The sequence below is a fragment of the Corvus moneduloides genome, chromosome 2, assembly GCF_009650955.1.
Source record: "Corvus moneduloides isolate bCorMon1 chromosome 2, bCorMon1.pri, whole genome shotgun sequence".
Lineage (NCBI taxonomy): Eukaryota > Metazoa > Chordata > Aves > Passeriformes > Corvidae > Corvus > Corvus moneduloides.
In genome coordinates, this window is record NC_045477.1 from 109,258,740 (window position 1) to 109,283,813 (window position 25,074).

Genomic DNA, 25,074 nt, shown 5'->3' on the forward strand with positions numbered 1-25,074 from the left:
CCAACTAAGTGTAGTGGTTTGGTTCAAAATATCCATTTCTTACTTATTTTCCTTCTGTGAGACAAGAATTAGGGAGAAAGCAAAGCAGGCACAAAACTTAAAAGAATATAAAAAAATTTATTAACAGACCTAAAAGTCAGGAAAAAAGTCAGACTAAACCTTCAGAACACTTCTCCTCCCCCCACCGACCATGTAAAAAGACAACCCTTGAGATTTTTTCCAGTCAGGTTACCACCTCTATAATAATCCTTTCCAGTTCACTTAGGGAGAGGAGTCTCTCTTGCTCATGCTACAGAGACATCTCCACAAGACACAGTTCTCTCATGGCTTCAGTGTCACAGCGAGACAGCCGGCTGGGTTGGTTCTCTGCTCACATGTGGAAGTCCCTTCCCTCGACTTACAGCTTTCCCCACAACTGCTTTCGAGGGTCCAATCTTGAGCTAATGGGGTACCATTTTAAGGTTGAGCTGTTTGGAAACAAAGTTTCTCTTCACCTATCTCTGGAAGCATCTTCAGCTCCAGGAACAGAGGCCCTCCTCCTCCCCTGGGAGCAAGGGTCTTCATCACTTTCATCTCTCTCTGTTCAAGCTTCTCATCAAATCACAGCTGCTTCAACAGTTGCTTATTTCAGCACAGGTACTTTTGCTCACAATTACAGTCATTTGCTTGTTTCAGCACAGGTACCTTTGCTCACCATTGCAGTTTGAATGCTCCACCCCCCATGCTTCATGAAATCACAACAGGTACTCTGATGTATCACAGTCCATCACCATAGCTTTACAACAGAATTTCAGCTTCTAGGTTTGAAGCATCTCCTCTTTCTCCTCTCTCGGGGTTTCAGCTCTTCCTTCATCACTGACTTTGGTGTCTTTATGGTGTTTTCTTCACGTGCCTTCACCTTTCCTCTGACTTGGGAGAGGATTGGTGTCTGCAGGCTTCATCTGTTCTGGAGAATCTTACAACACTCGAAGGGTTAATCTCACCTAGGCCTTGCAGCTGGAATTCACCTCTTGCTGTTGGCACATGATCTTTGCCGGGCAGCAGCCTCAGATGAGTTTTGGCCGAACTGGGTGAGGGTTGGCCTGGCCTGGCCACACCGCAGGGCTGCCTGCAAGGAGCAGGGCTGCGGGGGCCGGCCCGCACAGAGCAGGGCTGCGGAGGCTCCAGGGTCTCCCGGGTGGCCTGGCCCGCACTGAGGGGGCTGTGCCGGGTGTCCAGCGAGCAGAAGCGGCTGAGATCTCAGCCAAGCCCCACCACGGCTGACCCGGCCAGGCCACACCGAGCAGGGCCCAGCTCCAGTCCCCAGTTGCCTGTCCAAAAGCCAGAAGCAAGGGAGAGCTTTCCTGGGCTTTGTCCATTCTTAAATGTGGATCACAGAGACGTGTCAAGCTTCTTAAGTGATTTTAAAAAGCTGCCAGTATTCAAACTAGCCAGTTGATTGGTTCTATTGCATCTAGAGGAAGCTGTAAGCACCTCTTTGCAAAGAATCACTTGCGTGACTGATGGAACCCTCCTTAACTAAAAACCCAAACTATGCTAAACCATGACAGGTAGTAACACCTCTGTGATAACATATTTAAGAAGAAATCAAAACAAAAGTTGTGGCGCAGTTGTAATTTTCGGCCAGAGAAGAGCAGAGTGAGAACCCGTGAGAGGAACAGCTCTGCAACACCAAGGTCAGTGGAGAAGGAGGGGCAGGAGGTGCTCCAGGCACCAGACCTGAGATTCCCCTGCAGCCCATGGTACCGCCCATGGTACAGCCCATGGTGAAGCAGCTGTACCCCTGCAGCCCATGGGGATCCACAGGGATGCAAAGGTCCACCTGCAGCCTGTGGAGGAGCCCCACACTGGAGCAGGTGGATGCCTGAGAGGAGGCAGTGATCCTGTGGGAGACCCATGGAGAGAGGTGCCCTGCTCCCAGGCTGGAGCAGCCTGTCCTTGAAGACCTGCACTCCATGAAAGAGTGACCCACGCTGCAGCGGTTTGACGGGGACTGTGGCCTGTGGGATGGATTCACGTTGCAGCAGTTTGAAGGGAGCTGTTGCTCATGAGATGGACTCACTTTGGAGAAGTTCACGGAGAGCTGTCTCCCATGGGAGGGACCCCACAGCGCAGCAGAGGAACAACTCCTCTCCCTGAGCAGTGCGAGAAGCCACAGGAAATTAACTGATCATAACCCCCATTCTCCATCTCCCTGCACTGCTGGGGTAGGAGCTAGAGCTGAAAGGAGGGAGGGGTAGGGGGAAGGTGCCTTTAAGGGTTTACTTGACTTCTCATTATTATTGTTAGTAATAAATCCAACTCATATCTCTAAGTTAAGCCTGTTTTGCCCTTGATGGTATTTGATGAGTGATTTCTCTCAGTCCTTATCTCAGCTCATGAACCCTTCATTATATTTTCTCTCTTCTGTCCAGCTGCAGAGGAGAATGAGTGAGCAGCTTTGGTGGGTGCCTGGCAGCTGGCCAGCATCAACCTATGACATCTGTGGGAGACAGAGGAGTAGAAACTCCTGCAATTAAAGGAGGCTTTGATTTACAGCCCTGGAAGAGACTAGGTCTGGCTTAATTGATAGACATTTATAGATCTTAAGCAAAAGGATTACAAGCCTGTGTTCCTATAGTTATAAGTAAAAACGTACGCTGGGTGCTCTGGTGGAGGGTTTTAAATATAATAGTGTGATTTTATATAGTTTAAGAATGTAGATGGTATAATAGAGACATCTGTGTGTACGTGACATGAGAAGTTATTGGTCAAGACGCAGCTGCATTGCAGTGAGAAGTGCCACAGGTGATAGGTCATAAATCCAAAACAAAGTGTTGTTTTAGGTGCCTGTTGGATTGGAAAGTTATAAATTACGATGTAACTCTAAATCTTGTGACTAGTCGCCATTATTCGGAGGTGTTGTAAAATCTCACGCCTCAACTGATGCGTTTTGTTATTTTAGACAATAAATTCCTGTAACTGCAAAGTCCCATCCCTGAAAGTTATTTCCTCAACAGACATCTACTCATCTGGATCCTCCTCATGCCCAAAAAAATGTGTGAATTCTGCCCCTTGTGTCCAAACTTGCCTCACGTGGTCGACAGGTACGCGTTAAAGACAGAAGATGCTGTGTACTGTGCCATTACAATGTTCAGTTCAGCTGCATGTTGACTTCTGCATTTCTGCTAGTGCCGGGGCTTGGATTGTCAGTCTTCTGTTGGAAGGGAGATATGTTATGGACCACTAAGACCCTGCAATTGCTCAACTAGGAACGTATTAGATGGAAAGGAAGAACCACTGTATTGGATGAAGATTACTCTCAACAGAAACTATTGCAGTACCTGTAAAAAACATTTACTATGGATGCAGCATCTGTAAGAAAGACAAATCTAATTCCAGTTTCACTAAAGATACAGCAAAGGATTAAATCACTTTTCACATTATGACATCCAGACAGAATCAAATTTAATTAGTCACCAGACAAGATTTACCGTCCACCAGTTCTTAAGAAACCCACAGTTGGTATCAGGGCCAGAGCACTCTCACTTCACTTGCACTTGCAGTCAGTCACCAGTCTTCTGTAGAATGTCTTTGAAAGCATCCACCTCATAGATTACTGCAAAGTAATGCAGTGGGAAGTAAATACAACATATGAATAGGTGTGCTTATTTTACAAACAGCTTTAAATTTCTTCCAAAGACACAGGAAAACTGGATTTTACCAGGTTTGACTGATCTTATATCCAGTCCTCAGGTTTTTTTGTCTCTACAGAATATTTTATCTTGGGGCTGCAGTATTTTTGAGGACTGAAAAACTGGCTTTAGGGGAAGTTTTCTTTGTAATTATTCATGCACCAGTAGTACTAGGCAGTTCATACACCAAAATTAAGGTATTTTTTCCAAGGGCATTATTTAATCTGCAAAAACTTATTCAAATTAAATATGCACACATTAGAGAAACTGGGACATAGTCACAAGGGCAAAAGAAAATTGTTTCAATATTTTGCCCCTAAAGCTAAAGAAAATATACAACTATTTTCCTTGGACCATCTTCTGTGATTCTCTTCTCTCAACATCAATTTTTTATAACAAAAAATGGCCAAGCTGCCAGATTTTTTTATGCCTTCTCATAAATAACTTACAGACTGCATAAAACAAGAGATAAATAAGAGGACCTTCTTTATCACCCTTATGAGTACACTGAGCACAGTCCTGGTGAGATGCCATTGAACTCAGTGAACTGCGCCTCCAGATGTTGATTGGGGAATTCACATCCATAAACCCAGTTGCATGTAACTACAGATGTTTTACCGATACAGTATGTAAAGCAGTATGGTGAGGCCTTGCTTTTACTACCTTTTTTTTATTTTTTAACTACTTGCTTTTACTATTAGCTTACACCATCACAGAAAAGACAAAACTGCCAGTTTAGTTCTATAATTAAAATTAATGCATAAATCCAAGCCTCCAGAGTTCTAAGACAAATAACACTGTTTGCATCAGAAACGCAGAAGCAATATAATCTTTTAACTGAAAGTGATTGCTTACCAGAGTAAGAAATGGAGATACATTCAAACTCCCCCAAAATTTCAGATAATGGTAATTATTATTTTACCTCTATGTTTATCTTTACCTGTAAACTAAATGTGTTTGGATTTTTCTGTGCAGATGATCAGAAAAATTGTTAGAGTGTGGTTTTGTTCACTGGCCAGTGATTAAAACTCTCTTCCCAAATGTATTGGGGTCTTGCTGTCCCATTAGACTAAACCCTTTGCTGTGGGCACTGCATGATACCTATTTCTGTTTTTTTAACAGAACATGTTGCTACGACATTGTTGAGCAATTTCTCTTAGATTAACAAAATACCTTTTCTGGCATTAGGATTAAAAAAAACAAAATTAGAACACAGAGTACTGGGTACGGAGTTGACAAAGGAAACTCTTCCCCCACCTTTCATGCCCAGTGCCTGGTGACATGGGGGCAATACTGTCCCTTTGATTTACTGTCACACCAGCACCAAACAGAGACCAGGGCACAGGGATGACATTGAAATCCACATATTTTGCTTTTTATCATGAGTCCCCCACTGAACAGGTTAGGGGTTATGGGGTGGAGTGGAGCTTATCTCTCTGGTTCAGCTGTGTTTGCTTCAGTGCAGCCATTCCTCTGGGGTCGCTCTCTAGGGGTGGTCATTAGTGAGGTGTTAATACACACCTGTCAGTGAGTTTGGCTCATACCCACAAAGACTCCCATGTGACCGCAGGAAATCAGCATGATTTTAGCATGATCTGTTATTATGTATTTCTGTGCTCATTCTTCGTTGTAAGACTTCAATTCTTCCCTAAATTTGTGCCAAAATCTAATGTCTGGGCATAGAGTTTCCCATGCCAGAGGTACTAGACTGTAGAGCTGCTTGGGGAATGTTTCATTGGTCTGTGTGTGCCCTACAGTCAGATCCTTTAATGAGGCTTAGATGAAAAAAAACCTCACTACCACAAGAAGGTTCAGACCAGTTGTAAACAGTTGGCTAGCAAGACACAGAGAGTCTTCAGAGCCTCCTTTTTTCCTAGTACTTAGTTGCTAATTTCACATTTTGTTAAGGATTTCTTGTAGTCCTAAGACTTAACCCAGGGTTCTCATTGATCCCTGCTCCCCATTAGCTGTCAGCCTCAAGGGAGCTTAAAATTATACATATTTTGAATTTTTGTTTAAAATAAAAACAGAACTCAGAATAACTATTCTTTGCCTCTGACTGGTCCCTCCCACTCTGAGGATGTTTCAGTGGCCCCTGGTGGTACCCCTCCATTCAGAAGCAAGGATTTGAAATCTGGCAAAAGAACCACACTTCTCTGTCAGGGATGGGGTTTTTTCTTTCACTTACACATTCAGGTGTGAAGACTGGGATGTGAAGATGGACAACTCACTCCATCCCCTGGAATTTCCACTGCAAAGTTTCCTGACTACAAAAGGAGGGGGGAATGAGGCTTTATTCCCCAGTTCTCTGAAATTAGTATGTTTTAAGTGAGTAAAGAAAACAAAAGCCAAGGCCCTGACTCATCTCACCTTCAGCATGCTTTTGGATGTTTTCTCCTTTTTATCATTTCCATACTGGTAGGAACAATGCAGTCCAGTATCAGTGACTGATAATGCAGTCTTGGGTAAAATTGTTCATTTTTGATGGAACAGACATGTTAATCTCATCGGGATGTAAATGAAAGGTGCTCCTGATGCATTCCATCTCTTGACACTTCCATTTCAACCTGTCCTTCAGGGATGTTCACCTCCAAGAAATGCATTAAGGGAAATCAGAGCATATAAGGATGAAGCAGGATAGCAAGCAATGTTGATATTGAATATTCAAAGTAAAAAATACAAGAATGTCATTTTAATTGAGCTGCAGAGAGTACAGCTCCTTTCTAATTTCCTGTACAAAGTAATGCAAATATATGGAAACTTAAAATTCAAAAATCATTTCAGTTAGCTTTTGTATTATCTGACGGAGCAAACAAGAATTAAATGGATGTCATTGTAAGTAATATTCAACTTGAAATCTGTTTTCTAACCAGAATAATTATCTTTATTTTATTTGAATAAACAAGAGCCAGGCACAGAGTTTCAGAATATGTAGAATAGCTTCAATCAACATTAGAAGAATATTATTAAAAACAGCTCCTCATATCCCTTTACAGTAAGTAACATAAAAGAGACCAAGGAGACTCTCTAACAATAAGATCTCATTTCCAAAAATAGAATAGGCATCAGTCTTCTTTTATGTACAGTCCATATAACACTAGTATCAAGGATTAATCACTCTATGTAAGAGCTGCTGTGATCATACACTACTTTTGCCCAGCATCCATATTCCCATGTCCCCTTTTCATTTGAGCTTTTGAAGATAATGATTGTTCAAGCTATATTCATGAACATGCTCCATCAAGGCTGGATGACTGTTTATTTGAATAAAGGTTGCAGGTTTTCTGTCAGCTACCTCACATCTTGTATATTCATTGTATAAAGGTGGTGCATAAGTATCAGAACAGCAGTGCATTTTAGATTTTGGAGAAAAAGAAACACTTTGTCTCTACAACAAAAGAAAAATTTAGCTCAACTCACCAGAAAGACCATTGCTTATAATATTTTCCTTTCCTTTATTACACATGATACATGATTCCTCTTCTATAACCAGGAACTCACAACAGGACATAAAAGATGTTACACTCCTCACTTATTCTGCATTTTGTGAAGTCATTTAAAAACTCATTTATACACATTGACATTTTTCAAAAAGAAAGAAACCAAATTAATTGCAAATAATGATGTAATTTTTTAGAAGTATTTATTCTACTTTTGCTCAAACTTCAAATTACACTATTCCCCATTCTCAGGTCAAAATCATCCCTGTACACACACATATTCATTGCTAGTTGCTTTGTTCTGTTTTATTTCAGCAGTACTTTCCTATGTTAAACAAAATGGACAACAAGAAAGCATTGATATAAATGTACAAAGAAGATACTTCCTATGGGGTATTGAAGAGTTGGGAAGTTCATAGTCTTCATACAAATATATAAAATATTTGAAATTATCTCCATTCATTGGAATCCATTCAGTTTCACTTGTCAGACCTGTGCAACAAATACAAGACCAGAAATTAATCATTATCAGTGCACTCGTGGGTATTTTCATATCATGCAGAAAAGCTGTGAGGGGGAGGACATTCCCCACACCTGCAATTTTTCCTTTGCTGACAGCACTTGTTTACAGCCAAAGTCAGGGAATACAAATCTTTGTGATCCACTAGCTTTTCCCACCTACTCTCCAAATCTCTGTCTGATGAAACTTCATGATTCCGTCAAGACCTCAGGCCTTTAAAGCCTTGAGTTTTGCCCTTGCTACAGGGTGCTGGGGCTCTGCCCCACCCCATCTGCCCATCCAGCAGAGTGTGGGAGCTGGGCAGGGCACTGGGCAGGGTTCAGCCCTACACAGACCCTGAGTGGGACTCAACCCCAGGAAAGCCCTGCCACCGCTCCAGCAGGCACAGGGGGCAAATCCTGCCATGTGCCCAGCAGTGTGGCCATGTTGCAGGGTTTAGAGATGCATCAATTTATAAAAACCAAAACGGTGTTTAATTTTACCAGTAAATACTACTTACTAATATATACATGTATTTCTGTGCATTTTAAGTTTTTTTTTCAACTACTTTGACTATCCTCTTCTCTTGCCTTTTCTGTTCTGCCCATTACAGTCTTTACTGGTAAGACTCCATCCAAACTGAAAAGTCTTGGGGAATTTTCAGCCTCTCTTCTTTTGGTAGAATATATCTTCCTGTAACTACTTTTGTCACAGCTCCACTTCTCTTTTATTTCTGCTTTAATTCTCTTGATTGACCAGCACTGAGGACAGTATTCTAGACATAGTAGCAAAGCATTTTCTGTGTTCTTTTCATAAATCCCACTGATTTATTTCTGTATCTAAAGCAAGGCTGGGGGGGCACTTAGCTTCTGTCTGGGGAGTGATGAGCAATTTCTTTTGACCTGTCTACAGGGACTCTTTCCTGCATAGTCACAGCTAATTTGAAGCCCAGAAAATGGCCTATTTCTGTTCTCTTTGAAGTTAAGGAATACCATGGTTGCTATTGATATCAGTGGTTCCAGACAGCTCAATATTGAAAACCAGAAAACAGGTTTTGCAATTAATTTTCAAAAGATCAAGACACTAACTGTCCCAGCATATATGTTTAATCAGCTAAGATATAAGTATTTGAGGTGGAGAAATATGTCTACTTTTGGTAAATTTTGTTGAACTCATGAACCTTTTATAAATGCTTAGAAAATAGAGAAAAGTCACAGGACAGAACAAAAAATGACAACTTTCTATATCTCATGATATGTTACATAAAGCGAGTTTCGCTGTGCTCCAGAACACATGCAGGCTGTGCACATTTGGACAAACACTGGAGGGACATTCAAAAGGCTGAGATTGCTTAGCTTTCAGAAAAAACTCTTCCCTGGGGAAGAGAGGTGCTATTAAGAGAAACCCTGCATTGCTTACACTGACTGCTTGAAAGTGACGGCAACTTTTAAATAAAGAAGCCAAATGTTAATTAACTTGTCTTGAAAAAAAGTGAGAGGGTGTCACTGCCTACAGTGAAGCGGCCATAACACCATATGTAGTGCTACCAACACTCTCTGTGGCCTTTAGCAATCAAACGACATGGCCATCTCATAGCTGGGCTCAGTAAGGCAATGCACTGTTCTGTTTCAGCTGAAATTTCCTTCCAATCAGGTAATTTTAGGTATTTCTCTTTCTGATCTCAAAACCAAAATCCAACTTTAAGGTTGTGCTTGATGGTTCCCTGGGATATGCAGGCATGTGTAATCCTGTCCTATATAATTACCTCCTGCCTACACACGCTCTCCATGTGCTTCAGCACTCGGGATTATTCTGTCTTCTCTTTCAAACTCTTCTGTGTCTGTTCCTGAGTATCACAGGGTGGCTGTTGTCAAGTGGTGTGTGAATAAAACATTGCTGGCTGTGACTGAACTCAAGGGCTCAAACCTGGAATTGGGAGAAAGAGTGTGCAGGGCACAGCAGGCAAATCTGAGCACAGTGTGGTCCCCGGTGGCACAAGTGTTTTCTGATCCTTCTGCTGAAAGGCACCAGCAACAGGTTCTGCCTCCAAACACATTGTGGGCAGGTTTGTGGCACGATGGACATCTGAAATTTACCATTCTGGGTTTTAGGATTACATGATATTTTTTTTGGTACCTTTCTAGTAGATTCAGCTTATTAGATTGTAAGGCTGTATTTTCTGCATTTTCTGTCTCCCTGGAGGAGACATCTGCCCTGCATGGGAGCTCCATGCTTATCTTCTTTAAGTAGTTTAGCCTCTCCTCACTTCCTGAGTTCCTAATGACAGCCATCCTGTGCTGGGCGTATCAAGCCCCCAAGTATCGTGGTGATACAAAGAAGATGGGTACAAAGCCCTTGGGTACAAAAAGGATGGAGACAGACTTTCTTCACTGTGCCCAGGGACAGGATAGGAGACAGGCACAAATCGAAATACAGGGAATTTCATCTAAATAGGAAATAAAATTTCTTTTACCATCAGAAGGGAGAAACACTGGTCCAGGTTGCCCAGGAAGGTTGTGGAGACTCCATTCTTGGAGATATTCAAATCCTGAATGGACATGGCCCTGAGCAATGACCTGAGCAGGGCATTGGACTGGATGTTTTCCAGAGGGGGTCTCAAGGCTCAGGCATTCTGTAAATCTGGGAAGAGCCTTTGCTTGTCCCAAGGGAAGCTGTCCCCCGCTCACGAGGGCCAAGGTAGATTCATGGGCCATGTGCAAGGTCCCTCTTGCCCCTGCCTGGCTGTGGAGCCATCAGTGAGTTTACAAACTAATACAGCAAGGTATTATACAGTGTTACTGTGTTGCTAAAAAGCCAAGTAATCTGGTTGATGGATTACTTTTAGTCACACACTCCATTTTTCAAATACTTCTTTGTCCTTTCTTTGTTTCCTCCAGGTTTGTCATTCATCTCCCATTGAAATTAATATTAATATCACTTAATACCTTTATGACCTCAGGGCTGAAAAGTCCAAACTGGCATCATATTCCATCCAGCCAAGCAAGCACCCCTCTTCTTCCCCCCCTTCCATGACACAGGTCTCTCACCAGGCAGTGGACCCACCAAAAGACCTTCTGTGTCCAGTTCTTCCAGTCACAACTGAGACACAGCAGCTCTAACCAAAGGAGACCCAGCCTTCTAGGAGACAATGTGCCTACAAAAGTAGCTAATTAGCAGGAGGAGCAATAAAAAAACATAGCTCCCAGGAACTCTGCCACTTGCCATCCAAAAGAAGCAGAAATCAAATTGCCATGATGATAAATCTTTCCTCAGGGCTCAGGTGCTGAGGAAAATCAAGCTCACTGTTCTCAAGTTTTGTCTAGAGCATGCTGCTTGCAAGTGGTGCTATTTTAACACCTGGTAGCAATATTATCTTTCTTTCAGGTATACTCTCTGCACTCTGGTTGCTTATAATTACTACCTGAGCTCCCTTTGCAGTCAGTGGACCCTCTATTATCTCCCTGTGATGCTCTAATCCACTCAGACCTCCCACTGGCCAGCTCCAATTCTCCCTGTTCCAGCTCCCAAAGGCACGTTATTTTTAGAGCACAAACTCCTCCGGAGATCAATGGGAGCCTGTAAACTCAAAAATAGGTTGCTTATGGTACATTAATAATCCTCACAGTTATGTTCTCTGGTGAGTCTTTCAGCTGCTGCAGGTTATCACCAGACTCCCTTGCTGCTCCAATCAACCTTACACGGATCAACCCTTGGCCATTTAAACAAGGGATATACTTGAGAGGAAATGCTTAAATGTTGTCCTGATTAAGGGTGGGCATAAGCACATGCTTATGAGCACTTTGAAACATGGAATCAGAGGGGTTTTCAGCCCTCAAGACCTTCTCCACTCCCTGACTGAGAATCTGCAGGGCTATGACTGCAGTCGGTTGGATGCCAGTGTCAGCTTCTGCAACAAAACCGACTGGATCCCTGAGGTTTCTAACCAGAGAACAAAGCAATAGCTATTTTTATATAAGAAATTATTTAATGTATGTGCTGTTCAACACAGATGCAACTTCAAAAATAAATGCAAATAAAGGAATGAATTGCAAAATCTCACTATTTTTTTTTCTTTTTCAAAATTACAGTTTTTAATGCTGCATCTCCCTTTTAATTTCTGAAAACACCCAACTGGTTAACAGCAAGCAGATAAAAGATTTATTCTTAAAAAAGCACTAGTAATTCCAATTGCCAGTGTTTTCTGTTCTTGTAGAGTATGATAGCTGGAGGAAGAAGAAATATTAAATCCATCCAGATTTTGGCTGTATCTCCATATACGCAATAAAATGACCCCATTTGGTGCTAATATTATAAAACTAAAGACCATGCATGAATCACCTAGGCACTAAATAAATTTATTTTCATTATTTCAATGGTTTCTAGCCCTATATATTTAACCCCAAAATTCTGCTAAGGCATCGTCTTCTATAAGAAGTAACTTTACACAGGAGAAAACAGACATTAGCACTTCAAGGAAGATCAGTGATTATAGCAAGTGCACCAAGGCTCAGTAAATGCCTCCCACTCAACAAGCTTCCAAAGTGAACGACCACATGATGTTTACTCCTCACCAGAACCCATTTATAGATCTCTTACTCACCACTATCTCAGTCATAAATGCAACCCTCAAAAAGAGGCAGCAAGGAGCACTCTATTTGGGAGCAGACAGAGAATTTGCAGTTGGAGAACCAGCCCTTGTCTTCACAATACTGTTTAGCCAGGCTGTGGATCATGATTTAAGTCAACTACACTCTAAAGATTCCAAACTACTGAAAGTGTTCATTGCATACCATGTGAATTGCACATGGACAACAGGTATGTCTGCTTGAAGAAAATTCTGCACCATTTGGAAAAACTGATAAAAAGGGTTAAAAAATGCCCCTTCAAAAGTGCAAGTGGTAAATGAAGGTAATGACTTCTTACGGAATTAGGAGACCCAGGAAAGAGTTTTGTTCCCATGTTGTCATTTAAAAGACATCTGGCCATTCCCAGCAAATAGCACACTGGGAATGAAAAGGGTATCAGTTACAGTAAGGTAAGAAGGGGACAGAGGTCATGAATGTCTGTCAGTCTGGAGCAGAATTAGTCTGGAATTACAAACACACTCCTCTACAGAAGGAAAAACCTGGGCAAGAGGTAAATCCAGGGACATGTCTTCTTTGATTGCTCTAGTGAATTGTCAATGTGAAATAAAGCCAGACTATCTCCTTAGACTCTCTAATTCTCCTGCACATCTGGTAAAAGCCTTGACCTTTGGGAGACAGTAACCTGGAGTGCCAGTGGATCTGCTTTAATTCCTCTCCTCTCACTTCCCTTTGATGGGCAGCACTTGCTACGACCAGCTTCTCCCATGCAACTACTTTAATATTTATATCATATCTGGATCACTGTCCACACAGATGCCAGAGGAAGCAGTAGGAAGTCAAATGTGCCCCAGGTTAACATATTAATGCTATGATGGGATGCCAGAGAGATGTTTTAAGTTGCAAAGGGGAGGGAGGTCATCCCTTGACTCCTTTCCAACGATATCTGGTTGACTAGATGAAAGATCCTACTTTAAATTAAACTATTCTTTCCTGCATGGTTTTTTACAAATTATTTCCACACATTTGTTATATTTCTGTCAGGATAATGAGAACAACTCTCATAGAGCTGAGTGTATATCATATGTCTGTTAAAATAAGTTTTCTCTCATTTATATTTTCTGGGCATTGTCCCTGTGAAATACTGGAAAGATTAACATTTATGCCTTTTTTTTTAAATTTTTTTTTAACTCTGGGTGTTTTGTTTTTTTTTTTTCACTTTTCCTACAGTCAATATAAATGTGTAAGAAAGCAGCTGAAAATGGAAATGTAGATTGCACATGCACATACACATACATGCAAGGTTTCAAAACCAAAAGAAAAAGGTCAGAATTTTTATTCCTTCAATTTGTCTGATAAAGAATGCTAGGCAAAAAATATTTTCCAACAAAATGCAAAAAGAATCTTTTTAATTTCAAGCTTTGCCATCTTCACTATGAAGAAATTATTGAAAGCCAAATGCTCCTATTGACATATATATGTTCTTCCTCTAATTTATATCTTAGTTCAGACAGTGTGACATGGAGAGTGAAGGGCAGTTTTGACCCTTTCACTATTTGCAGCTCAGTAGTGCACACACAAAGGAGCTGCAGCCGACTGCTGTGTAACAGCAGGTCTAGACAGACACAATAGACCCTTTTATATAAGACAAGAAAAATCAGGTGGAAACATTCCTTGTGTTTCAAAATTTATCAAAATTTCTTGTTACCTACACTGACACAAAGCTTTGTCAGCAAAGGAACTTGCAAAAGAGACACAATTCCATTCAGTGGTTCTGAAATGACAGTTGTCAAATAGAAGTCTTTCAGATCAACATGAATTCTAAATTTTTGTTCTCTGGAAGACCTAATGTCCATAAAGTCATGACATTTTTCATGTGTTATATTGCCTTTTTTTTGATAGGGGAACCCAGATGCTGATGATCCACGTGTATGTGGTTCCTGACAGTCCAAGATGTTGCAATAAGTAGCAGTTTCAAAAGTGAAAAAAACCACTCAGATATCAGTATTTCCAGTGAAAAATTAACAAATATCCCTACATCTTGACTAGTACTAATTCAAGAGGTTTGGGATTTGTAGTGTATTACAAACACTACAACCTCTAGAGCATGGAAATGTGTTCTGAACTTTTAGATCTCTTTAGCCTTATTGGTTATAAATTTACTCGTGTTTGGGCATCTCTTGGCTGAGATCAGAAAGCTGCCTAAAATATTATGCTGTGCTGCCAGTCATCACTTACATGAAGTAGAACCTCAATGAGCATGGATTTTCTTAGCTTATGGATTCACTACAAACGCTGATATAAATACATTGTCTATAAAGATAAAAAACAACAGTTTCCTAAAGCTGGAGAAGCATATCTTGAAGTTTATCATATCTGAGTAGTTCATAATTTTAAAGGACTGATTATGCAGAGCACTTTGAAATGTTATTACAAAGAAAACCCTCTATAAATTCTGGTATACCTTCTGTTATTGGTATTACTACTTCTGCAATGACTTTTTCTGGAGTTACCCTTAATATTTTCTCTCCATAGCGTACAGGTTTTAAAGCACAGTGGCTGTAAGAGATGCTTACCTCACATTAAATTCAAGTTCTCATTTCAATTTTTTGGTTTTCATTAACATTTTCACTACAAATTCTCATAACTTAAAGTGTCACCCCTATAAAAAGATTTTGCAGACCCATCTTCAATTGCTTTGGGATTGTATGAGGTTATTTGTGATTCATAATGGCTAGCAAAGATTAAGCAGCATATACCATATGCTGTGATTAAAGTTGTTGATAAGGAGCTGCAGAGGCTCTTTCTACCTCTGTTAATGAGAACTATGCTGCAGCACTTTCTGCCTTTTAAATTAGTGTCTTCTGAAGAGAAAAAAAAAGCTTTCCCTCTCTAGCACTCTAGTAAGGTCTGCCAAGTCCATGCAGGTGTGTGCCTATAATTGTTATTCTTTGCAATTATTTATCAGTATAGGGAAAAGAATGTTCTCTGAGTTTATGTTAAGTGGTTCTTATTCACCTGTACAATTTCTTCTTTCAAAAGGGTTTGATTTCCAGTGTAGGCCTCACTCAAGAGCTTGATCCCCATTGGAAGGTATCATCCAGACCATATTAGCAGGTACACCCAAATAGTGTGTTCATGAATCCAAGTGACTTAAACAGCTTAAGCAGCAAAAAATTTATGTCGCTGACATTAGAGAGGGATTTCTTGGTCAGTTTAGTTGTACTTCATTTTCATTCCCCATAACAGCAGACAGTGAAACTTCAGGAATTATCGTTGTAGCAAATTCATCAGTAAGGAAGCCAAAGCCTAATGTCTGACCCTGCAAAGTGTTTATTACCTCCTTTGAGGTGCAACAAATCCTATTGATTTCTCCAACGATAACCAAAACCACTCAGCTGCTTGCAGGCACAGGGTGGAAAATAGCCAGTAGCAATGCACCTGGGTGGTGGTGTAGCATGAAAAAGAAAAGAAATTGCTCGGAGCCCTTATGGATTGGTAATTGTGATGTCTACAAGATAAAGCTCTATACAGAAGGGACCAGAAAAAGCACTTATTACAAGTAAAATAATGATTGGTAAAATATTCAGTACAGGAAAAAAAATACCAAACCAAACAATAAAAATATTAAAAGAGGAAGTCAAAAAAAGCTGTGACATTTAAAACAATGGGACATCTTTCTTGTACTGAGTGGTGATGCAATATGAAATGCACCCTCTGAGATTTAATTGCACGACTGGGGTTTCTCAGCCAGGGTATGTCTCTGAAAACAAAGTTCCCAGCTAGGAGAAAATGTATATAGTGGTGAGTGCTCTTGCTGCAGAGGCTCCCTGCAGTCAGGACTTGGCAGCCACCACAGAGATGGCTTGAGGAAAATGCCTCAGAGGTGTCTGCAGCTAAAGTACAAAGGCAAGAACATGATTATTGGTATTGAGCTCTCTAACCTGGATTAAATATTATTATACAGCTAAGCTACAGAATTCCTGGATTACTTCAAAAGTGACTTGTGAGTGTGGGGGCCACAGCCTTCAGGCTGGATAGGGAAGGAACCCACCAGAAGCATTACAGCTCCAAAAAGCCAAACCCTCTCATGTCCCATGAAGGGCAGCACAATCAGGAGGACCAAAGCCATTTTGCACCTCTCAAACCCTTGCTGCCTGCTCTCGGGGCAGCTCCACTCACTCCAGTGGAAGCCTCAGCCCACCAGCCCTGCACATGCCTTGGCCAGGCACTCAGCACACAGAGACCCAACAGCAGGAGCTGTGCCTGGCAGCGAAGGAGGAGTTTGGTGAGGCATCTCCCAGCCTTGTAAATCCTCACTCAGTAGCTTGGACTGTAAAATTTCATAATGATCTTAATGGCTCATGTCTGCACCAGACCCATAGCATCAAGGGTTTGAAGCTGCTGAACAACAGCTGTTGGAAGTACTTAGAAATGTTATTTGGGGTGGACAGGGAGCTGGAAATCTAACAAATCAAAGCTTCTTGACAAAAGCGCCTATTTTAGTTTAAAAATTTGGATTCATTCTCAGGAAATTGAAAATCCACAGATATTCTGTGCTTTTCTGGGAAAACTCAGGCCACCTAGGTTTGTTTTTCTAGAAAAATATTCAGTTTGGGGAGGCTGAAATTTGGAGAAAGATGATGTTATTTTTACTGACATTTTTATGGTAGGGTAAAGACTCTTCCAGGCGAATCCTTTTGTCAGTCCTATTGTAGTCCCTCAAACAGTGCAATAAAAGCCATTGTAGGGGTGGGCTATCACCCTCAAGATTGTGCTGCCTCGTGCCATATGAACTCTAAAATGCACAGCTGTGCTACATAATCAAATTATGAACAATGATTTTCAAGTTGTTTTGCACAAAAGAGATTCTGGACGAAGGCACTGGCCTTGGACTTCTTTTACGCTGGCACTTCATTTGTGATGGCTCTCCAATCAAATATTAAAGATTTACCCTAAATTATGTACGAGACATTCTCACAAATCCGAATGCAACATATCACACAGCAAAATGCTGCTGCTGGAAAGGCTCTATGATTTCACACCTGAATGCTCATGTCTTTTGCTATTGTCATGCTGGCTGCCACTTAAAACTCCTGATAAGCTGGCATTTTCTCCAGAGACACATGCCTCGTGCTAAGCAACACTGCTTGGTGTCTGCATGGTTTTCACATACAGAGAAGGGTTTAAAAACTATTTGTTTTATTCGTGTTATTGTATTTTTTAAATTAAAAAATGGTAAGCAAAAGATTAAGAAATTTTATTTTGTGTAGATGGTAGAGCTGCAGGGATGAAGACCCTGAAAGTGAAATATTTGGCATGCTGCTGATTCCTATGGAGTCCCTCACTAATGGCATTTCTAAAGTGCCATTGATCTTTGTTGACAGCTGATTTTTGTGGAGTCAATGGCTTTTTCCTTTTCAAAAAAATTGAGGAACTTAAAAAGCACATATTAAAATAATATTGAGTTGATAAATGACTCACATAAGCATCAGTTAATCAGTCAAGACTGAACACGCCTAATAGTGGTTATTCATATTCAAATATTAAGATATCAATACCAAGTTTTCTTTCCCCTATACTTAAAGTGAGGTAGGGTACTTCAGAAACTTACTGGTATTTAGAAAAGGTGATTCAGCATTCCTGTGCATTGTTTTGTAACTATCCACAATTTGTAGAGATGAGATGGTATGAGGGAAATTGTTATGAATCATAAAATTCAGGCAACACAATATAAGGCAGACTGTACAGTATGTTAATTCACGTGCAATGACTAACATATAAACACTCACCCTTAGCTTCCATACTGCCTGATTTTTCACTTCCTATCAGACTTTAATATTGTCTGAAGATTTTTATTTCATTACCCATAAGAATTCACATATTGTCCAGGATCCTAGCTCTGCCATTCATTTTTTATTGCAAATACTTTCCATTTTCGAGCAACTTTAATGGTTGAGGAGAAAGATCTAAGCACTGGGTGTTGACTGGTTAGACTTTCAAAAGCCATGTGTTCAAACTTTGGCAAGGCAGACAGTTGCCTTACGTTTGTCCCTGAAAAAAAAGCACAGTTAATGTTGATTTTAGAAATGACTACTTAAAAAAAAAAAATGTTTTATGAAACAAAGTCTGATCATGTGTATCCTGAAGGTGATTGATTTTCGGGGTTGTTTGTATATGCTTACTTTGGGACTAAAATTATATATATATTTATATCATGGCTTTTTATGAATTTCAAGTTCCAGGACAATGAAATTGGAAGCAAACAGCATCTTGGTGTACTGCAAACACACCCTTTCTTCCTTCCATGAAGCAAAAGGGTGAAATGACAAGAGAATTATCAGGTTGGATAATTTCTGGAGAAAAAGTCGAGTTTGCTTGATTTGTTGCTTGAGAGTTGGCATGGGCTGAGGCTGCTGAAATTTATTTAAAACGCAATGAAATTTTGTACCTTAGAGTATGCCAAGAGTCAAAATGGTCCAACATTTTTCTCATGGAACATTTCTCCACTGGGAAAGTTTTGTGCTTTGAAAATGTAACTTTTTATGGAAACATTTTGCTTTCAGCTATTCTCCTGATGCATCATGAGCATTGAGCATGACTGATCTGGCCAGTTTTTTATCCCAGCAGCTGCCCAGGAGGCTGGTGCTGCTCTTCGACTTCGGGGGCTTTATAGGGTCAACACCTTCAGATCTGACAGACTCAATAACCCTAATCCCTGCTCAACATTCCTAACACTCCGAAGTTGCTGAAGAGAGCTTCTCAAATCAGTGGAGAAATATCATAATTTTTAAAACTGTGTATTATGGCTTAACCCCAGCTATTCCTGCTCCTTTATGGTTCAGCTGAGGGCAGGGCCCAAATCTGCAGTACAACATAAAATTGGCATTCACAAACTGGTTCCACAGCCTCTGCCTCATCTCAGCCTCCTGCTGCATTGATCTGCACCTTCATTCAGGTGTGTGATGCCAAACACTTCAATGCTGCCCTTCAAGATGCATTTTGACAACTACAAGCTCTAAAAATGATACTGTATACCCAGTTTCCCCCAGACTCAAAGACTGGCCCATAAGAAGTGAAAAGTTATTTTTATGAATGGGCCAAGCCCCATGCAGATGCTAAGCAGTACTCACAGTATAACAATAATGATAACAATAATAATAAAACCCTCTTTGGCCCACAGTGATTTCTAGTACACAATAAGACACAATTCATGGCACAAAAATTTGAGACAAAGGGGGGGATAGGTAAATGACAACTCAGTTATACTGGGTCTAATAAGCAGCAGACTTACAATAGGAGCTGCTTGACTGCTGACACACAGCAATGACTATTATTTTATGCAGCAGGCCTCCTGAGCCCTCCCAGGGCAGTATTTTGAAAGCATTTAGCTGATTAAACATGCAAGCCCCTAGGAGTGAGGCACTTAGTGTTTCCTTGGGAAGCTGAGGAGATACCTAATTGCAGGTTTACAGAGCTCAAAGTACTTTAGAAGCTTGCCCTCTAGTTTCCCTTAAGAGTTACTGCCACAATACAGTATTTACTGATATGTTTTGACTGGGATTTATCTCAGTGTAACAATTATTTCCCCCTTTTTTCCACCCAAAAAAAAAAAAAAATTCCCAAACGCAGATCCTACCAACAATCAACAGTGTAAATAAACTAGATTCACCATTAACCCTTTGGGCAATGTTCTGTACTAAATCATTATATTAATAGAGTTGACAAAACCACAATTCATTTGAAAACTAGTGCTTGGAAAAAAACCAGTCTTTATTAATGGCAAACCCAGAAGCACAAGAAGACAAACGACTGTCAGAAAAGAGTCTTTTGCATTTTTAGTACTTCAGATTGCTGAAGCAGCTGAAGGACACACTGTTCCTTTGCATTACTATTGAGAAGAGGCTGGGGGAAGTAAAACAACCACATTTCTGTGGTAGCCAGGGAAACACAGAAGGGCAGCAGCACAACCTACCTGCTTCTGCTGTTGGAGTTAAAGGGAAAAATGCAGCAGTGTAACCTCTACAGGCCCTTTTTGAACAGAGGGCTGCTGCCCCTTGACCCACCACCCTGGGGAGGAGGGACCGTCCCCTGCTGCTGCCTGATGTGCTCCCCCTTTAAAACAAAACTGCAATTAAAGTTACAAAGAGAATTGTCCCACTTCACTTCAGAAGCTTCTTTGTGCTAAACACCGGCGAGGGCTTTATCAGGATCTGTGTTTGTTTGGAAGCCTTAGCAAAGGGACATAGCTCTGTTCTAATTTCTGCTCTTTCAGGACTTTTCAGGGATATCATGGGTGCTTGGACAGTTTGAAGCTCTGTGAGAGCAACACACACTGTTGTGTGTTGCTCTGCTACTGAAAGACAAGATGTGCCCAGAAATCCCAGTCAGCTGAAGTGACATTTAGTGGTCCTTGCTGGGCTGTGAAGGCAGGGGAGGTTACTACTTCTCAGCCATGAGGCTGGTGTGCAGCCAGGTGGCTCCTCAGTGCAGCTCCACTGCAGGAACAAGGATGGGCAGCATGGTGGTGTTGGGGCTGGGACCAGCCAAGTGCTGCCAAACCTGAAGCAATCCCTATCCCTAAGCTCTCTCAGACTGATTTCTTTGCTCTCAAGGCATTAGCAGAAAGCTCTGTGATCTTGAAGACAGTGAGAAGAGGCTCCTCTCCAAGAAAGAAAACAGAAATCTCATCTATCTCTATTTGGGCAGCACTATCCAATTTATTCATCATGAATTCTGCCTCTTCTGCCACCTTACCCAGTCTGTACTGCAAATAACCCACATTTGACTCTCTGTTCCAGTTACAGTTTCTAAAAATGCTGCTTTCTCCTGGTCATATGGCTTCTTCTCACAGAATTCATAATGTATGAGTGAGTGTTGTTCCATATAAATATAGTGTACATCTGATATGCCTAGAGATAACATCACAGCACAACTGAACTGTGATTAATTGTGGTACTAATCATCCACCTCTTTTCTTTCAATATAACTCTGGCACGTGCAATAAAAAGAGAGAGCCTGAGACAATGGTCACACCCCTGCAAATACACTCACAGATGAGACAGAAGCTGGCTATGGTTTTATTTTCAATACATTTAAATTGAGACTTAGTGGTCTCTGTGCACTCTGCAAATACTTTTCCTGAAATTCTTAGCACTTTGTATCAAGCAAAATATATTGAAAAAATATAGCAAATGGGAGGAAAAGGAAAGGGTGGTAAGAAAATGGTTGCCTACTCAAAACCCAACACAGTTTTTCCATAACCCACATTTTCCATAACCCACATTCTCTGGAGCCTCTTCTGCATATTTAAGTCTCATCCTAGGTTTTATGGCCCCTTTGCTATGGAAAAGTGAGAGTTCCTAATTAGCTTGGGAAATTTGACAGCCGTCTTGCACCTAACCCAGAGGATCTCCTCAGAGATGGAAAAGCATGAAGCCAAGACATCATATACAGGCTGCTAATTTGACATGTTACTGACTGCATTAGAAAACTGTGTATTCTGACATCTGGTCCCTGCAGGATATGCTTAATTCTTCACATTATCTCGCTTCTTCAAAGCTACTGCAGGTAGTAGGGCAGTTTGTCCATTGACAAATAGCTTAACATTTGATACATAAATCTACAATACACATATAGTTCTTTCACATCAGTAGCCTATATATATGTGTATATATATATATATATGCACATATATGTTGTGTTTGTAGGATTTTGTAATTTATTCGAGTTTCAAACATAAGCCCATTTTTTGCCAAGGAATAGACAGGTTTCTTCAAAACATAAATGGAAGTGTTACAACATGTTATTTGTACTGTTAATACTTGATTTGCAATCTGTGGCAGGTGAGCATTTAGAAATGAGTTATTAGGATTGACTGGAAGACATATGGGAGAACTAAACATTCTCACGGCACCATGCTTCAAAACACAAAATTATTTTTTGAGTAAAAAAATTGAAAAGAAATACGTTTCCACAGAGAAATAGAAGGGAAAGGTGAGAGGAATCACCTGCTGTTAAAAAACAGGCACCAGAGACCAATTATATTTTGTTTATGAATTTGCACAGCCGTGATCTACAGTTTCTGTGGAAAAGATTTATTTTGCTCAGCTGGGCAGAAAGGCTCCTCCCGGAACCCGTGTGCAGCAGCTCCTGCTGGAGCACTCACACAGCTGTACCAGCACAGGTGCTGGATCTGACTGCAGAGAGACACAGAGCCCCATTCACTCTTAGCAGTGAGCAATATGAAACTTGAAGATTCAAATTTGGAGTATGATTTTGAGATGCGCTTAAGTGATTTATGAGCACAGTTCCCACTGAGTGGCCTTGGGGCCGAGCTCCTTACCTCTGGAGGACAGCCCCAGCAATTTGGATGCCTAAGGTGCAAATGGGATGCAGGTACTTAAATCCAAAATTGTGGTCCTCAAAATCATGATCCAACTACACCATAACCTCAAACTGTGCTCATGCCCATCTAAATTACCTGAGTTTCAACTACCTGCTCATCTGAGTACCCAGGAGATGTGTAAACCTGAGCAGCGCCCAGAAGCTTGGTGAATTTCCACAAAGACTTTCCTCCTCAGCACCTACGTAATTGCACCAGACTTTGTACAAAAACACAGCAGCAGCCACCCTGGTTTCTTTCAAATTACAGCTTGAGGAGACTGTTGCTACACAAATTAGCCTTTAGACATGGTACACAGCAATCCACAGGCTAAGGCACATGGAAGCAAGTTTCCTTATTGCCAGTTGAGCTCCACATTGCTAAGCTGCCATCAGGCTCACTTGTCTACAGATTAATTTTAATTCATTTCTGCACAGCAGCCGAGCTTTAGCTCAAAGTCTAGAAAGGACCCCCCTGCCAAGGTAGTCTGCAGTCTCCAAGGAAGCAAGAATTGTGGGGTTTAATCCTTTTGAGGCAAAGAAGGACCTGACCTGCTTTATTCATGCTTCCTGGCTGGGTATGTGTGATAATCACCGAGCCAAGGCAGAAGGGAGGGGCTACCAGCACATCCCTTCTCTTGCATGTTTGCAAATTTTTCTACTTGCTTTTAAAAAAGTTGGAGCATATCTGGAGGAGACAGTTCACACTGTAAATCCAGGGTGATGGGAAATGTCTCCTGGATTCACTGAGGACATTGCTGAAGCCCCAGGGGAAAAAATCTGATTGTTTTCAATTTTTTTCTGTTGGCTATGTCTAAACAGCTCTCCACACAAGCCTCACCATGCTGCTTGCAGAAGTGTCTCGAGGATTCTTAACAGCATATGCAAAACCATCTTCTTGAGATGACAGAAGTGTGGGTTTCTGCAGGGCAGAAAGTTTCTGAAGGGACCTGTGTGATCAGAGACCAGAGACTATGGGTGAGACAGGACTCTGCCTCCATTTTCCTCTCTCTATAGTCTTTACAGCCGATTTCCTCTTGGGAGGAACCAGGACTTGTCCCTGAGCAATGCTAGAGCACCCTGGCAGGGGAGGACAATGCTGGCCTTCATCCATCCCCTGGGATACAGAAATCAAGGCAGAAGGCAGTGCCATAGTATGGACCAGCTCTTCTCCACTCCTGCCTGCCTGCCCTCAGGGTCTGAGGCACTTCAGCTTCCCTCTTTAGTGATGAAGCCAGCCAGCCACTAGGTGTTTACAGAAGCTGGAGTTCAGGCAGTTGTTCCCTCTGATAAGAGGATCACCTCCATGGCAAAGGGGGGCACTGGGAGACATGGAGATGAAGTGTCCCTCTGAGGCAGATGAGAACACAGCAGTGCAATGTGTTGTTCTGCCATCCTTGGTGGCTAACTGGAGCTGCCTACATCACTGCTCAACAAGGATCTGGTCCCTGTGCTGTTCATAAAATTCCAGACACTGCTGAGGGATGTGAAGGAATGCTCCATTGGCTCAAGGTACTCTGATGCCATTGCACATGATTTTCACACCATGAGCTTGCCTTGATGAAAATGTTAAAGATGCTAAAAATCTCACTGCAGATGGAGACCCAAGGACTTGATTTTGCTGCATGATGGTCAATCTTTAGCTCAAAAATGAGGCTTTTAGCCCCAGGTCAGCACAAGCTTCTCTAAAAGCCAGCCTCCACTCCCCTCTATGGTGTCTATTAAAGAAAGGCATTGAAGAAGTTGGAGGTGATCGCTCTATTTGTCATCCTGCCTTAGGGAAACAGGGTTTTTAAATTTCATCCAAACTGCAATAACTTCACACTTTGACATGGCCCAGCAAGCGACTGCTTGTCAACTGAGCTGTGATGTTCAGCCAGGTTTAACACAGGTTTGGCCAGGTTCTTGTTCTCTACACACATAAGGCAGAACATGAACACGGTTTGTGACAGACTTTGAAGCATTCACAAGCTCAACAGTGGCTCAGGTATTGTCTACTAATGTGTTAAGCTGTAGTAGCTGGAGACAGACAACACTTAGCTGCAGAGTTAATTTGCCCCAGAGTAATTATTCACATACATGATAGCATATCTATTCTGTGGCGGAATAAAAATTTTAAAAGCATATAAAAAGCGGAAAGGGATGCAATACTACATTATTGCCTGATTCATTACTTTTTAATGAAGGGCTTAAACTAAAAAAAGGGTACATGTGTGATATACCCATCTGAACTCACTTTGCTTTCAGCAAAATGGACTGAAAAATTGAAAATAAGCCTCTTGTCTTCACAGAGAGATCTCTTCTGGTCTTGAGAACTAAAAGAGAGAAATATTATATATTTTTCCAAAATAAATGCTTCCATTCAAAGCCTGAAGAGACAGATAAATTCAAATATTTTCGGACAAAACCACAAAACCAAGGAAACCGAGAAATTCAAAATTAAAAGGTTTGAGATCCTTCATTAAGTATTTAATGGCAGAGGACATACTCTACCC

At 41.2% G+C, this 25,074-nt stretch overlaps 1 protein-coding gene across 4 annotated transcripts in view; it reads right to left on the bottom strand.

Moving 5' to 3' along the window:
* Positions 1 to 7,112: 7,112 nt before the first annotated feature.
* SMPX (small muscle protein X-linked) overlaps positions 7,113 to 25,074 on the bottom strand; it is a 40,381-nt gene continuing 22,419 nt past the window's right edge. For 3 of the 4 annotated variants that reach the window (XM_032100806.1, XM_032100811.1, XM_032100810.1), the window contains exon 5: positions 7,113 to 7,606. The gene's annotated coding sequence lies outside the window, so the exon portion shown is untranslated. Of the gene's footprint in view, positions 7,607 to 24,815; positions 24,895 to 25,074 lie in introns of all 4 variants that reach the window. The other variant, XR_004238466.1, reaches the window with a different exon arrangement.